The sequence below is a fragment of the Lissotriton helveticus genome, chromosome 5_1, assembly GCF_964261635.1.
Source record: "Lissotriton helveticus chromosome 5_1, aLisHel1.1, whole genome shotgun sequence".
Taxonomy (NCBI): domain Eukaryota; kingdom Metazoa; phylum Chordata; class Amphibia; order Caudata; family Salamandridae; genus Lissotriton; species Lissotriton helveticus.
This window is the reverse complement of record NC_136065.1, coordinates 1,974,137,134-1,974,154,489: the sequence shown is the minus strand read 5'-3', so window position 1 is coordinate 1,974,154,489 and position 17,356 is coordinate 1,974,137,134. Positions and strand designations below refer to the sequence as shown.

At 51.7% G+C, this 17,356-nt stretch overlaps 1 protein-coding gene across 1 annotated transcript in view; it reads right to left on the bottom strand.

Annotated features, from left to right (window-relative positions):
- ERBB2 (erb-b2 receptor tyrosine kinase 2) overlaps positions 1-17,356 on the bottom strand; it is a 408,618-nt gene that overhangs the window by 233,238 nt on the left and 158,024 nt on the right. The window lies entirely within an intron of this gene.

The window sequence follows — 17,356 nt, the reverse complement described above, 5'->3', positions numbered from 1 at the left end:
CGCCGAGAGGCCACTTGTGTTTACACCCTCAGATGGCGAGGAGTACCTGGGCACACCTCTGGTGTTTACTACCGCGAGGGAGGCTCCGCCTCACCAACTGAACCGACCTGAAGGCTGCGGCGCGGGAGTTTGAGATAAACAGCCCGGGCCTGGACCCGTTCCAGGACTCCAGGCCTGAGGCCGCGCACGCCAACGGCGCATTGTTCGGCTCCTTGCGGCGGGGGAGTGACGCATTCATCTGCTCTCTGGTAACCCAGAGACGGTTTCACTTAATGTGCACCCTTGTCTCCTCGACAGAGGATCGGGACCGCCTACATTCAACTGTACGTGGAAATGACGTAAAGTGGTGTGCAGTGTGCTGGCTACTGGTCTTTGATATGTGCAGTAAATTTGACAACTAAACGTACATGTGGCTTGTTTACTTTTTGTGCAAGAGTTTGTTGGTTTCCAGGGTAGCCATTGTTTGGCCCTGTGCAGTGGGGTGTGCAGGATTTCTATATCCAGAGCGATTACTGCTTTGTTCGACACAATGGTGATGTCCAAGTGTATGTGGGTGAAGAGCAGCCACAGTCAGGTTTGTTGTAGTAGTGATGTGCAGGAGTATGGGTGCACAGGGAGCCACTCTTATGTTTGCTTTAGTAGTAATGTGCTGGAGTTTTCGTGTCCAAGGGGTGACAGTATGGTTTTTGCTGAGGTGATGTGCAGGAGTTTGGGTGCACATGGAGCCACTCTTATGTTTGCTACAGTAGTAATGTGCAGGAGTTTTGGTGTCCAAGAGATGACTGTATGGTTTTTGCTGAGGTGATGTGCAGGAGTTTGCACAGGGAGCCACTCTTATGTTTGCTGCAGTAGTAATGAGCAGGAGTTTTCGTGTCCAAGGAGGTGACTACATGGGTTTTGCTGTGGTGATGAGCAGGAGTTGGGTTGTCCAGGGCAGCCACTCTTATATTTGTTGTAGTAGTGATGTGCAGGAGTTTGGTTGCACAGGGCAGCCACTGTTATGTTTGCTGCAGTAGTAATGTGTAGGAGTTTGTGTGTCTAGGGCTGCCACTGTCCGTTTTGTTGCACTAGTGATGTGCCTGAGTTCGGGTGTCAAGGAAGGTGATTGCCTGGTTTTTGCTCAGTGGTGATGTTCAGGAGATTGGACGCCCAGGGCAGCCTCTGATCGGTTTGTTGAAGTGGTGTTGTGCAGAAAGTTGGGTGTTCAAGGAGGTGACTGTGTGCTTTTTGCTAAGTAGTGATATGCAGGAGTCTGCATGCCCAGTTATTGCAGTGTTGATGTGCAGGAGGCAATGCCACGCTGCTCTCTCCTGTGTTTTGAGACCATGTAATGCTAAATGTCATGGCTAGCAGCCAACGAGGATGGTGGCAGCCTGACGAGGCTCCCGAACCCACTGCCCGTAATCCGCCAAATTATCCTGACTTAAGGCTTGGGGGCCCCGTGGAAACTCGGGGGACCCCGACGGTACATTACTGCCTGCTCCGGTGCTGCGGTGGAGCCGGTTCTGGCGCCGAAAAGAGACGCGCTGCCCTGCGGAGCCCAGCGGCCCTTGAACACAAAATGGCGGCGGCCCCAAGACTCCGAAGCGCCGGGACCTCCGGCGCGACCCAGAAGCCGGAGTGAGAGCGCTGGTGCGCGGCCCGGGAGGAGGCGGGAGGGGCCGTCCGGCGCCCGGATCCGACGCCCTCTGCGACCGAGGAGGGGACCGTCGGGTGGGCTGTGCTGGGCCCCCCCCCCGGCCCTGCGGCGACTCCTCCCTGTCCGGGAGGCCGGACTCGAGACCCCGGCGCTGCCGAGGCCTACCGCCAGCTGTGAGTGAGCGCTCCCGGCCAGCGCGGAGAACCCACGATTGCTGCCCCGGCGCGGATGTCGCCCCCCTGGGTGGGTGCGTTCCCCGCGCCGGGCCCATGAGGCTGCCGACCCAACACCCGTGATCTCAGCCCGGCGGGTGACCCCGTGCAGCCCCGGGTATACCAGCCCTACCCCCACCCGTGGGCACTGCTCTAAAGTGAAGGGCCCTCCCTATAGGGCGCAGAGAGGCTTTGAGGAGACCGGAGTGATCCCGGGGACGCTGCGGTGGCCTCTGCCGCCCTGCAGGGCCGACGCGACCGGGGGTGTGCACGCCGGCCCAACTGCTGAAGACCTGCGACGAAGATCCGAGCTGGCCCGGACCTGAGGGGGGGCCTTGCGGAACCTTGAGGGGCGATAGTACGTGACCGGACCCGGCGCCCCATAACCAGGCGGGGAGAGGACCCTGTGGTGAGACGGAGATCGCCCTCCTTGGCTGACGGTGGAGTGCCCGGGAGGCGCTGCGGGGCGAGCCCGACGCCCACGACGCATGTTCCATACCAGCGGCCCCTGTAGCGGCGGAGCGCACGACTAGCTCCCCCGGAAACTCCCCGCAGCAGACCCCCACGGCTGCACGGCATCACTGCCTGGATCTCCTGCTAGCGAACCACTATGGGGAAACCGAAGGGACCGAAGGGAGATGTCAGCCCCAATGCAGACCCTCAAGAAGAATCACCTCCGCCGCCCACAGACCTGCAATGCCTGCAGAACACGATCCTCCAGGCGATCGCGGACACGAGGGATGCCCTACACCGCGATATTGCGCAGGTGTCGACGGGCCTTGGCCTCCTTCGTGCGGACCACGCAAAATTGGCGGATAGGGTCAAGGAGACGGAGGATACTATTGCAACCTTGGCACCAGCGCAGAAAACGATAGAGGGACGACTCACCGAGGCACTGGACCGCATTCACGCCCTGGAAAGGCGGGCCGAGGATGCTGAATACCGCAGCCGCAGAAACAACGTGCGCCTAGTGGGCCTTCCGGAAAAAAAAGAAGGTACGGACATGGTGGGCTACCTAGATGACTGGCTACGAACTGCGGTGGCCCCGGAGGGTCTCTCCCCCTTCTTCACGTTGGAAAGAGCGCACCGTGTCCCAACCAGGCCCCCGAAACCGGGCCTACCTCCTCGCCCCGTGATCATCAAGCTGCTGCACTACAAAGACAGAGACTGGCTGTTGCAGCGGGCCAGGGACGCCGGTCCCTTCCAAGTGGACAACAGCAAAGTGACCCTGTTCCCGGACTATACATTCGAAACTCAAAAGCAGCGCGCCTCCTTCCTCTCCATCAAAAAGGAACTCCGCACGGAGGGCATCCGTTACTCCCTGTTGTTCCCCGCCAGGCTCAGAATAGAACTGGACGGCAAAGCTCAGTTCTTTGCAACTGCAGAGGAGGCCTGGGCCTGGTGGGACACCTACAAAACTGGCACGGACGGAGCGCTTTTTAGAGCCGAGGAGGAGCGCCGGAGTCAGCCTACGAGAAAATCGCAAAGGCTCCGAAGACTGAGACAGCGCACCGGGAAACCGACGCAATCCCAAACTGAAAATGAGCGGCAGGCAGCGCTCCAGGCGGTGAAGGATGTCTCTGGGTCGCCTCTGCACCTTTCGGAGAAGGACACCGGCTCGGAGCGCAGGGGCTCGGGATCGGAGACTGAATTGTCCGAAATGGGCAAATCCGGCGGTCCAAGGCTCACGCCACAAACCTCGGAGGTTATCATCGGCAGCTAACCTCCTGACGTTGGCCACCGGGCACATGAGGATGACGAGCCGATTGGCCTCCACGCACACCTGAGCAGGACGCTGTTAGACTGCTGTTTAGTAAGTCGCACTGTATATGGCGGTTGGGGTCTGTGGAGACGGACTTGGATTGTATTGGTAACTAGCTCACGCTCCCCAGAGCCCATAAGGCTTCCGTGATACTAATCACGTACACATTGAAGTTTTGAGCACGATTGCTCGCCAGTTTGGATGGGAACTACTCTGTTACAGTTAGGTCCTGTTCTGGGGGGGAGGGTGCCTGGAGCAGTTGGGGACACTCGGGGCAACGTTTGAGGGGGGGGAACTGTTGAATTTGTGGGGAGGGTGGGAAATGCTGTCGAACCTATTGTCTGGTTGCCAACCGAACCTGAATTGACTCGTACCCAATGGGACTATGGCTAGCATGGGATCATTGAACTGTGTGTCCTGGAATGTGCGGGGGTTACATACGATGACGAGACGTCACAAGATCCATTACTATCTGGTCCGCAGGGGGGTGCACATCGCATTCCTGCAGGAAACCCATCTGACCCAAAAGGAGGGAGTGGCGCTACAGCGTAGATGGAGGGGCCACCTCTATTATACTACATACTCGGCCTTCGCTAGAGGGGTGTTAATCTGGATCAGGGCGGGTGTCCCTTTCCAGATCACTAGACACACTGTGGACCCAGATGGGCAGTTCGTGGCAATCGAGGGCCTGCTTAGAGGCCGACACATAGCACTTGTTAGCATATATGCCCCAAATGTGGACCAAGCGTCATATTTCACTAAACTCTCTCGTACACTGGCTAGTTATTTCACTGGCCCGCTGCTAATGGGGGGGGACTTCAACTCAATAGCGGACATCTCCCTGGATAGATCGCACCCACACACTACAGACATCCCCGGTACACAGGCTAGCGAAGCTCCGAGCAGACTGGCAGGGAAAATGGGACTTATCAGATGCTTGGCGGACACAACACCCGAGGGACCGAGACTATTCATTCTACTCCAGTATTCATGACCTCCATGTCCGCCTCGATATATTCCTCTGCTCGCAAACAGTGCTCCCGTCGGTGGCCCGGACGGAATATTTAGCGCGAACACTCTCCGACCATAATCCCTTACTCCTTACACTGAACTGGATGAACGTACCCACACTTATCCCAACGTGGCGGCTACGGCCGGACACGCTTGATGACCCTCCTTTCCGCGAGGCGCTGGGAGAAAGAATTGACCAATACTTCGCGGAAAACGAGGATACTGCCTCCTCTAGATCTGTAGAGTGGGACGCATTTAAAACAGTGGTGAGGGAGCACTGTATTGGGAGATTTGCGGGAGCGCGCAGGACACTGATTGGGGATCTAGATAAGGCAGAATCAGCACTACGGAAGGCGGAGCAGGAACGCCCCAACCACCCTGAACTTCAGGATAGAGTCAGCAGTGCGCGGGAGGCGGTAGCGGTAGAGGTAGAGCGCCTGCGCAGCTTTGACCACAAACTATACCTGACGAAAACCCTCGCAGACGGAGATAAGCCCGGGGCACTCCTAGCCTGGTTGGCAAACCCCAACAGACACAGTAAGCCAATTATGACTCTTAAGGAGGGTGAGGACTGTATACTCCAAACACAGCCGGAGATACTGACCTGCTTCCGCTCCTATTACGATCGGTTATATCAGACCAGGTTAGTGGACCGGGGAGAAGCAACGGACGCCTTCCTGGCGGACCTGCACTTGCCCCATCTAACCCAAGAAGACGCAGAGTCCCTGGGCAGTCCGATAGCTCTAACGGACATAAGGGGCGCTGTGAAACACTTAGCGCGCAACAAAACGCCGGGACTGGATGGGTTGCCCGCCGAATTCTATGCCAAATACCTTGACCAACTGGCCCCGCGCCTCCAAATAATCTATAATGAAGCCAAGGAGATGGGCTGCCTCCCTAGCTCAATGCGCGAGGCCATAATGATTCCCCTCTTAAAGCCTCGGAGAGACGGCACGGACCCGGCGTCCTACCGGCCGCTCTCTATGTTGACGACGGATTACAAAATCCTCAGCACCATCTTAGCCACCAGATTACTTTCCCACATGCAACATCTGATCCACAGCGATCAGTCGGGATTTATACCCACTAGAAACACTACACACAACATACGCAGGCTCCTCCGATTAGTGGATGACCCTCCTCCCGGAGCACAGTCCCCCCTGGTGCTGGCGGTCGACATGGAGAAGGCATTCGACAGCCTAGAGTGGGACTACCTGTATAGAGTAATGGGAATCTTTGGACTGGGTGAAGGGTACATAGCGTGGACAAAAGTGCTGTACGCGTCGGCGAGTGCCAGAGTGAGAGTCGGAGCCTTGATATCAGAAAGTTATGAGGTGAACCGGGGGACCAGACAGGGTTGTGCACTCTCCCCATTACTATTCGCACTCGCAATGGAACCCCTAGCGGCAACTGCCAGACAGGGGGAGTGCTATTGTGGCCTGGTCTCCAGGGATGCCCGCCATTTCATCTCCCTATATGCTGATGACCTGCTCCTCTTCTTGGAGAATGCGGGGGAAGCGGTGCAGGGTGCCGAGAGGCTGTTGGACCGCTTTGGGACATCTCTGGTTTACGGGTGAACTGGTCGAAGACCTGTCTCTTCCCACTGCGGAGTGAGGAGGAGCAACCCGTGTCCCATTCATTGGCGAGGTGGGAGCCCAATTGTCTGAGTTACCTGGGGGTGCACATTTACCACGACCCAGCGAACTTGTTGGATGGCAATATCGGACGTTGCATCAGAGCCCTACAGGGTAGTATCTCCTTCTGGGCGACCTTGCCCCTCTCCGTGTCAGGCCGAGTATCGCTACTAAAAATGATAGCCCTTCCGAGGCTACTGTACTTTTTCCGGACCCTTCCAATATGGATCCCGGGGACAACCTTCAAACGGCTCAGGTCAATGGTAGTCTCCTTTTTATGGGGATCGGGCAGGCGTAGAATCGCTCTTGCGACGCTGACCCGCTCGAAAAACGAAGGTGGTCTGGCAGTCCCGGACTTTGAGTCATACTACCTAGCAGCCCAATTGCAGCACTTTACGCAAGAGGTTGCAAGAGCCTACCGAGGTCCGGAGCCCGAGAGGGACGCCGGAACGCCCCGCCATGTTCTAGCATACATTACCATGCAACAGAAATTGGTCCTTAGGGATCTCTCCCTGGAGGAACGAACACTGTGGCTATGCTGGAACAAAACACAGAAGCGAACAGGGCTGAGACACCCATATGCACCCGAAATCCCCCTGGGCATGGTGACGGCGCTACCGCACGGGGGGGACTGGTCAGGGCTGCAAGATTGGGAGGAAGCAGGCTTACAAATGATAGGAGACCTCTATGACGATGGGGTTCTGGTCCCATTCCAGACACTGCAAGAGCGCTACGACCTTCGGAGAGGCGACTATCTAATACACGCAGCAGTTGTGAGGGCCATTCAAGCGCACTGGGGCGAGGGGTTGACAGAACCACAGACAACACAGGTGTGTCAATACGCAATGATGGCAGCGGGGACGTTCAAAGCAGTCACATGCCTTTACTCTCGACTGTCCTCAGAAAACATTCAACCCCTCACTTCACTCAAAACGAAATGGGAGGCAGACTTGCAGAAGGAAATACCTGACGCAACGTGGTCCCAACTTGTACGCAGGGCTAGGAAAAGTACGAGAAACACATGCTTCCAACTTATACATCTGTATGTCCTCCACAGAGCCTACCTGACACCGGGCAAAGTGGCGTTATATTTCGGAGATACAGAAGCGGCGTGCCCTAGGTGCAGCCTGGTGGAGGCGGATCTGCTCCATATGCTCCGGGGTTGCCCTCACATACAGGAATACTGGGACGAGATAGGCGTCACATTGAACTCAGTAACGGACAGGGAGCTACATTATGGTAACGAGATCACACTGCTTCACTGGTTCCCGCACACACGCAAAAATAAGTTAACAAGCAAGTTCATAGACATGGGGCTGCTTCTCGCCAAACGGGAGCTGACCAGGGGCTGGAAATCGAGGAAGGGCCCGACACACAGGAGATGGCTCTCCGAATTCTTGAAATGGGCAACAGCCGAAAGCACGCTTAGGTACCAATTAGCCCGCCGCAGCTCGGACGAGAAAGCGCAGGACTCGGCGAGAGCATGGGAGGCGTTGGTCCAGGCTTTGAGAGATGATACACTGGAGGGACCAGATGAGATAGAAGCTGAGGGCCCACCGACTCCATTAGCGCCCATCGTCCACCCAGCACCGCTACCAGACACACACGTACAAGAGCACACTTGAATCTCCTTCGGCATATCCCTTGATCATGGACATCTACACCAGGCATAGGCATAGACACGCAGCGGGGAAGGGGGGGGGAGCACAGACCACTATAGGCTTCATAGGACTCCGGCGATAGCGAACAGCAGCAGTGAAGGGGATGGAGGGTGTAAATATAAAGCAGAAACTGATTGTATTATCCTCCTCGTAAGTAGCTCAACACATCTATGTGCCTACCTGACCCACTTGACTCGCCGCCCGACCTCCGGGTTGTGGGCTAAATGGCTGTGTATCCTGTTAAGTTGGGACCAATACGTACAACTAAGCTGTGTAAAATACTACTGCAACTAATCTATGCGGTTTTGCAATAAAAACTGTTTTACAAAAAAAAATGTCATGCTAAATGTCATTCACACCTGAGGCAATGCCTTTTTCAGGGCACAAGTCCTAAAAAACAGAAGTGGGGGGACTAACCTATTTAGGCAGTATGCAAGTAACTTCGTGGAAGCCACTCACAAGGAAGGACATCGACTTGACCTTATCTTTTCGGTCCCCCAACTAGTGCACATAGGGGAAATTCTGCCCATGGACTGGACAGATCATTTCTTAATTACATTTTATGTTAATTTTAATGGGGTCCTAACCCAGGCCCCAGATGCTACTACTGAATTATTGTGTAGGAACTGGAAAGCCCTCTCGCGGTTGGGATCCTCTAACTCGGTATTTAAGGTCGGAGACTGTTTTTCCCCGGATAACCAGGTTGACGAGAACTATGCTTCGATGTGCCTTAAGATCACCGCAATGGTAGACTCCCATGCCCCACTCAAAAAACGTAGTTATAAGGGCAGAGCTTCGGCCCCTTGGTTTAACCAATCTCTGAGGGCCTCGAAACTAGCCTGTAAACAGGCCGAGAGGAAATGGAGGCGAGGCAAGGCTATAAAGACTCAGGCAGACTGCTTTGGAAGGCCAAACTTGTTGAATATAAGACCCTGATTCACAAATCCAAAGCTGATTACTTCTGCTCTACGATTTGTAATGCCGCAAATAGCTCTAGGAGCATTTTCAATATTCTGAATAGCTTAACTAGCCCTGACTGCTCTAAGAAGTCGATAGCCCCCTCGCAGGCACTTAGCGATAATTTGGCTAAGTTTTTTTTTTTTTTAAATTGATGCTATTATAAACGGTCTCAGTACAGCCACTGAATCCAGCAGCTTCCATGGTCTAGTGGATGGGGGCGTGGAGGGTGGGGATGAGTGCCTTGGTTTGCAGCCTGCTGATTTACTCTTGGAGTTTCCTCCCGTTACGGATGAGGACTTCGGCAGGCTTGCACGGGGTATTTCTTCTGGCTCACCCATGGATCCGATCCCTCATAAGATCTGGAAAGACTATGGAGAGGAACTATTTCCTACCCTTCGCAGGATTTGCAATCAGTCTCTGGCCAGTGGTGTAGTTCCGGCGCATTGGAAACAGGCCTTGGTATCCCCGCTGCTGAAAAAAACTTCTTTGGACCCAGAATGCTCAAAGAATTATAGACCGATCTCCTTGCTACCTTTCTCTGCAAAAATTGTTGAATGCTGGGTCAGCTCACTCCTTTCCAAACATCTGGAGCAGCACCAGCATCTGGAGGAAGTACAATTTGGCTTTCGTCCCGCCATGGGACCGAGACGGCGCTGATTACCGCTAAGGATGATCTTCAAAGGCGTGCAGACAGGGGACAGGCAGCAGCTCTGATCCTGCTTGACCTGTCTGCCGCATTTGATACGGTAAACCACGAGATCCTCTTGAGAAGATTGAGTGAGGCCGGGTTAGAGACGGTGCATTGCGCTGGTTCCGCTCCTTTCTACAGGACAGACAGCAGGCGGTGTCCCTTCTCCCTTTTCAATCTGCGTTCTCTCCGGTGTCACAACGGGTTCCTCAGGGCTCGGCAGTTAGCCCGATCTTGTTCAACCTTTACTTAAAACCCTTGATTGCACTGATCAAGTCTTATAAGATCCATGCAATCAATTACGCAGAGGACACCCAATTAATTCTATCTTGGGAGGGTGAGGAATCGATCCCGCTGGAGATATTTCATGATTGTCTGCGGGACACTGCCGGCTGGTTACAAAATAACTCCTTGCAGTTTTACGCTAGCAAGACTGAGGTGCTTTTCTGTGCAGGGAGACGGATTCCTCGCCCTTTTCCGGATAATTTCTGGCCTCCAGAAACATCAATAAAAGTTCAACCGGTTAAAACTGTCCGCAACCTGGGCATCATGATGGACAGCAAGCTGAGCATGGAGGCTCAGGTGGCGAAAACTGTGTCCTGCTGCTTTGCCCTTATTAGGTTCCTTCGAAAGATCCTACCGCTACTTCCCTCTCAGGCTCGGGCTTTAGTGGCCAGGTGCACTATCTTGAGCAGACTCGATTACTGTAACGCTCTGTTACTCGAGTCTCCGAGCTTGTTGATGGATAGACTCCAAAGAATCCAGTCTGCCGCTGCCAGGCTGGTCTTAGGCTGGCCTAGAAAATCGTCCGCATCAGCGGCGTTGGCCGAACTCCACTGGCTCCCTCTTAGGCAGAGAGTACAATTTAAGTCCATCTGCCTTGTTTTTAAGGCCCTTCATGGGTTTGGTCCTAGATCAATGCAAGTTAAATTTGCCTGGTACGCTCCAACCAGAGTGCTTCGCTCAGCAACGGCACAGTTGGTGAGAGTACCTAGATTTAGGAAAGTTAGGACAGGGGGTAGATCTTTGGGAGTTGCTGCTGCTAAACTTTGGAACAGTCTGCCTTTGGAGATCAGACAAATTGAGGAACTTCTCCCTTTCAGGAAACGTGTGAAAACTTGGCTGTTTCCTAAGGTTTAGCCGGATGTTATCTTGCCACTCCCTCTTCTGCCACTCTGTTTGGAGCCTCACCGCCAGGATGCCTGTAAGGTGATAGTGCGCTCTATAAATTTCATAAATAAATAAATAATAAACATCCTGGCACGTGACATCACGATGAGTGACATCACAGCACATGACATCACGGCGCATGACATTATATGTGGCATTACAGGAACTGACATCATAGGAAGTGGCATCACAAGCCACAACTTTAATATGTACCCGAGATGTAAAGCACTTTGGCACTCTGCTGTGGGATGAGCAGAACTATACAAGAAACAATAATAGTGGTACTTAAATTATTTCAATGCCTCCTCAGCAGTAGTAAGCGCTATATAAATTACATTTAGTATTATGTAAATACTGGGAGAGACCAACACATCTGACATTCTTACAGTGCATGTATATCTAGTAAACAGAGCCTGAACAAAATGTAAAGCTGCCTCTCTTAGGTATGTGTGAAGTGCTAACCTTTATTTCCCCTCTGCTGCATTTGCTTCCAGGTGTGAGGCTCCTGACTGCTCCCAGCCAGGAGACTCGAACAAAAGCAGGCCTGATGACCCCTGAAAGTCGGCCTTTGTTATGGTCCCAGCAGGAGTCTAAAATAAGAAAGCTCTTTTCCCACCTGCACATTGTTGCTTGTTGCAGATGGAAAGCAGACAACATACAGGTGCTGCTGAAATTGTCCCGGTGTTTGGAAATTACACCGGGACGAATGAATGAATGAAAAAGAATTAAACATTTATTGCACAGTTACTTAAAACCATTTGCAGTATAACTTACATCAGTGAAATTAAAACAAAAAAACATGATTATTTAGAATCCTTCACAGTGCATCTTACTTTAAAAAGAATTCACATGAGATTCTAACCAATTTCAGTTCAGAGGCAAATACTATTTGTGTTAAGAAGAAAAAAGTTGTATAAACAGTGATACGACAGAGTTCGATGTATCGTTTTAAAATTTCCCTTCGGCTTAATCAAATCAATAGCAAGTCTATTTTCTAGGAAATGGCTTGATACAGTTCAAAACTCCACCAGTGTTATCACTTAACAGGACCTTCTTCTTCAGTAAGACTGGTACGCAGCTCATCCATGTATCTCCCAAAGCTAGCCAAGTCTGTAGGTAGGGTGCAAGAGAATAGAACAGAAGTTGCTGGGACGAGTTCCGCACATTATTTAGTGGGGCCCAACTGCTTGGCAGGGTGGACGGCGTTCACCTTGAGAAAAAAGTGGGTGGATGCCGTCCACCCGCGTATACCCCCGACTTCTGCCCTGGCCCCACTACTTCCTTCTGTGCTAGGAGACCATGTAATGCTAAATGTGATGCGCACCTGAGGCAATGCCCCTTTGCTCTCTCATGTGTTTGGAGACCATGCAATTCTAAATGCGATGCACACCTGAGGCAATGCCCCACTAGTCTCTCCTGTGTTAGAAGACCATGTAATGCTAAATGCAATGCGCACCTGAGGCAATGCCCCACTACTCTGTCCTCTTTTAGAAGACCATGTAACGCTAAGTCTGATGTGCACCTGAGGCAATGCCCCACTACTCTCTCCTGTGTTAGAAGACCATGTAATGCTAAGTCAGATGCTCCACTACTCTCTCCTGTGTTAGGAGACCATGTAATGCTGAGTCCGATGCGCACCTGAGGCAATGCCCCACTATTCTCTCCTGTGTTTGGAGACCATGTAATGCTAAATCCGATGCGCACCTGAGGCAATGCCCCACTGCTCTCTCCTGTGTTAGAAGATCATGTAATGCTAAGTCAGATGCGCACCGGAGGCAATGCCCCACTAATCTCTCCTGTGTTAGAAGACTAGGTAATGCTAAGTCAGATGCGCACCCGAGGCAATGCCCCACTATACTCTCCTGTGTTGTGAGACCATGTAATGCTAAGTCAGATGCGCACCTGAGGCAATGTCCCACTGCTCTCTCCTGTGTTAGAAGACCATGCAATGCTAAGTCCGATGTGCACCCGAGGCAATGCCCCACTATACTCTCCTGTGTTGTGAGACCATGCAATGCTAAGTCCGATGCGCACCCGAGGCAATGCCCCACTATACTCTCCTGTGTTGTGAGACCATGTAATGCTAAGTCTGATGCGCACCTGAGGCAATGCCCCACTACTCTCTCCTGTGTTAGAAGACCATGCAATGCTAAGTCCGATGCGCACCCGAGGCAATGCCCCACTATACTCTCCTGTGTTGTGAGACCATGTAATGCTAAGTCTGATGCGCACCCGAGGCAATGCCCCACTACTCTCTCCTGTGTTAGAAGACCATGTAATGCTAAATGTGATGCACACCGAGGCAATGCTCCACTACTCTCTCCTGTGTTAGAAGACCATGTAATGCTAAGTCCAATGCGCACCTGAGGCAATGCCCCACTACTCTCTCCTGTGTTAGAAGACCATGTAATGCTAAGTCCAATGCTCCACCAGTCTCTCTCCTGTGTTAGGAGACCATGTAATGCTAAGTCTGATGCGCACCCGAGGCAATGCCCCACTACTCTCTCCTGTGTTAGAAGACCATGTAATGCTAAGTGCAATGTGCATCTTAGGTAATGTCCAACTGTTCTCTCTCTTGTCTTAGGAGACCGTGTAATGCTATGTCCAATGCGCAACTGTAGCCATTGCCCACTGTTCTCTCTTTCGTACCTATGAAAATTCTTCATCGCTAGGCAAGCTTTGCATTCATGTTATAATCCTATGCGCAACTGAGGCAATGCCCCACTGTTCTCTCCTGTGTTAAAAGACCGTGTAATGCTAAATGCAATGCGCGCCTACTCTCTCCTTTGTTTTGCGACCATGTAATGCTAAATGCGATACACACCTGAGGCAATGCCCCACTACTCTCTCCTGTGTTAGAAGACCATGCAATGCTAAGTCCGATGCGCACCCGAGGCAATGCCCCACTATACTCTCCTGTGTTGTGAGACCATGTAATGCTAAGTCTGATGCGCACCCGAGGCAATGCCCCACTACTCTCTCCTGTGTTAGAAGACCATGTAATGCTAAATGTGATGCACACCGAGGCAATGCTCCACTACTCTCTCCTATGTTAGAAGACCATGTAATGCTAAATGTGATGCACACCGAGGCAATGCTCCACTACTCTCTCCTGTGTTAGAAGACCATGTAATGCTAAGTCCAATGTGCACCCGAGGCAATGCCCCACTATTCTCTCCTGTGTTGTGAGACCATGTAATGCAAATTCAGATGCTCACCTGAGGCAATGCCCCACTACTCTCTCCTGTGTTAGAAGACCATGTAATGCTAAGTGCAATTTGCATCTTAGGTAATGTCCAACTGTTCTCTCTCTTGTCTTAGGAGACCGTGTAATGCTATGTCCAATGCGCAACTGTAGCCATTGCCCACTGTTCTCTCTTTCGTACCTATGAAAATTCTTCATCGCTAGGCAAGCTTTGCATTCATGTTATAATCCTATGTGCACCTGAGGCAATGCCCCACTGTTCTCTCCTGTGTTAAAAGACCATGTAATGCTAAATGCAATGCGCGCCTACTCTCTCCTTTGTTTTGCGACCATGTAATGCTAAATGCGATACACACCTGAGGCAATGCCCCACTACTCTCTCCTGTGTTAGGAGACCATGTAATACTAACTGTGATGCACATCGAGGCAATGCCCCACTACTCTCTCCTGTGTTAGAAGACCATGTAATGCTAAGTCAGATGCGCACCGGAGGCAATGCCCCACTAATCTCTCCTGTGTTAGAAGACTAGGTAATGCTAAGTCAGATGCGCACCTCAGGCAATGTCCCACTGCTCTCTCCTGTGTTAGAAGACCATGCAATGCTAAGTCCGATGCGCACCCGAGGCAATGCCCCACTATACTCTCCTGTGTTGTGAGACCATGCAATGCTAAGTCTGATGCGCACCCGAGGCAATGCCCCACTACTCTCTCCTGTGTTAGAAGACCATGCAATGCTAAGTCCGATGCGCACCCGAGGCAATACCCCACTATACTCTCCTGTGGTGTGAGACCATGTAATGCTAAGTCTGATGCGCACCCGAGGCAATGCCCCACTAATCTCTCCTGTGTTAGAAGACCATGTAATGCTAAGTCTGATGCGCACCTGAGGCAATGCCCCACTACTCTCTCCTGTGTTAGAAGACCATGCAATGCTAAGTCCGATGCGCACCCGAGGCAATACCCCACTATACTCTCCTGTGTTGTGAGACCATGCAATGCTAAGTCTGATGCGCACGCGAGGCAATGCCCCACTACTCTCTCCTGTGTTAGAAGACTATGTAATGCTAAATGTGATGCACACCAAGGCAATGCTCCACTACTCTCTCCTGTGTTGTGAGACCATGTAATGCAAAGTCAGATGCTCACCTGAGGCAATGCCCCACTACTCTCTCCTGTGTTAGAAGACCATGTAATGCTAAGTGCAATATGCATCTTAGGGAATGTCCAACTGTTCTCTCTCTTGTCTTAGGAGACCGTGTAATGCTATGTCCAATGCGCAACTGTAGCCATTGCCCACTGTTCTCTCTTTCGTACCTATGAAAATTCTTCATCGCTAGGCAAGCTTTGCATTCATGTTATAATCCTATGCGCACCTGAGGCAATGCCCCACTGTTCTCTCCTGTGTTAAAAGACCATGTAATGCTAAATGCAATGCGCGCCTACTCTCTCCTTTGTTTTGCGACCATGTAATGCTAAATGCGATACACACCTGAGGCAATGCCCCACTACTCTCTCCTGTGTTAGGAGACCATGTAATACTAAATGTGATGCGAATCGAGGCAATGCCCCACTACTCTCTCCTGTGTTAGAAGACCATGTAATGCTAAGTCAGATGCGCACCGGAGGCAATGCCCCACTAATCTCTCCTGTGTTAGAAGACTAGGTAATGCTAAGTCAGATGCGCACCTGAGGCAATGTCCAACTGCTCTCCTCCTGTGTTAGAAGACCATGCAATGCTAAGTCCGATGCGCACCCGAGGCAATGCCCCACTACTCTCTCCTGTGTTAGAAGACCATGCAATGCTAAGTCCGATGCGCACCCGAGGCAATGCCCCACTATACTCTCCTGTGTTGTGAGACCATGTAATGCTAAGTCTGATGCGCACCCGAGGCAATGCCCCACTACTCTCTCCTGTGTTAGAAGACCATGTAATGCTAAATGTGATGCACACCGAGGCAATGCTCCACTACTCTCTCCTATGTTAGAAGACCATGTAATGCTAAATGTGATGCACACCGAGGCAATGCTCCACTACTCTCTCCTGTGTTAGAAGACCATGTAATGCTAAGTCCAATGCGCACCCGAGGCAATGCCCCACTATTCTCTCCTGTGTTGTGAGACCATGTAATGCAAAGTCAGATGCTCACCTGAGGCAATGCCCCACTACTCTCTCCTGTGTTAGAAGACCATGTAATGCTAAGTGCAATTTGCATCTTAGGTAATGTCCAACTGTTCTCTCTCTTGTCTTAGGAGACCGTGTAATGCTATGTCCAATGCGCAACTGTAGCCATTGCCCACTGTTCTCTCTTTCGTACCTATGAAAATTCTTCATCGCTAGGCAAGCTTTGCATTCATGTTATAATCCTATGCGCACCTGAGGCAATGCCCCACTGTTCTTTCCTGTGTTAAAAGACCATGTAATGCTAAATGCAATGCGCGCCTACTCTCTCCTTTGTTTTGCGACCATGTAATGCTAAATGCGATACACACCTGAGGCAATGCCCCACTACTCTCTCCTGTGTTAGGAGACCATGTAATACTAAATGTGATTCGAATCGAGGCAATGCCCCACTACTCTCTCCTGTGTTAGAAGACCATGTAATGCTAAGTCAGATGCGCACCGGAGGCAATGCCCCACTAATCTCTCCTGTGTTAGAAGACTAGGTAATGCTAAGTCAGATGCGCACCTGAGGCAATGTCCCACTGCTCTCTCCTGTGTTAGAAGACCATGCAATGCTAAGTCTGATGCGCACCCGAGGCAATGCCCCACTAATCTCTCCTGTGTTAGAAGACCATGTAATGCTAAGTCTGATGCGCACCCGAGGCAATGCCCCACTACTCTCTCCTGTGTTAGAAGACCATGCAATGCTAAGTCCGATGCACACCCGAGGCAATACCCCACTATACTCTCCTGTGGTGTGAGACCATGCAATGCTAAGTCTGATGCGCACGCGAGGCAATTCCCCACTACTCTCTCCTGTGTTAGAAGACCATGTAATGCTAAATGTGATGCACACCAAGGCAATGCTCCACTACTCTCTCCTGTGTTAGAGGACCATGTAATGCTAAGTCCAATGCGCACCCGAGGCAATGCCCCACTATTCTCTCCTGTGTTGTGAGACCATGTAATGCAAAGTCAGATGCTCACCTGAGGCAATGCCCCACTACTCTCTCCTGTGTTAGAAGACCATGTAATGCTAAGTGCAATGTGCATCTTAAGTAATGTCCAACTGTTCTCTCTCTTGTCTTAGGAGACCGTGTAATGCTATGTCCAATGCGCAACTGTAGCCATTGCCCACTGTTCTCTCTTTCGTACCTATGAAAATTCTTCATCGCTAGGCAAGCTTTGCATTCATGTTATAATCCTATGCGCACCTGAGGCAATGCCCCACTGTTCTCTCCTGTGTTAAAAGA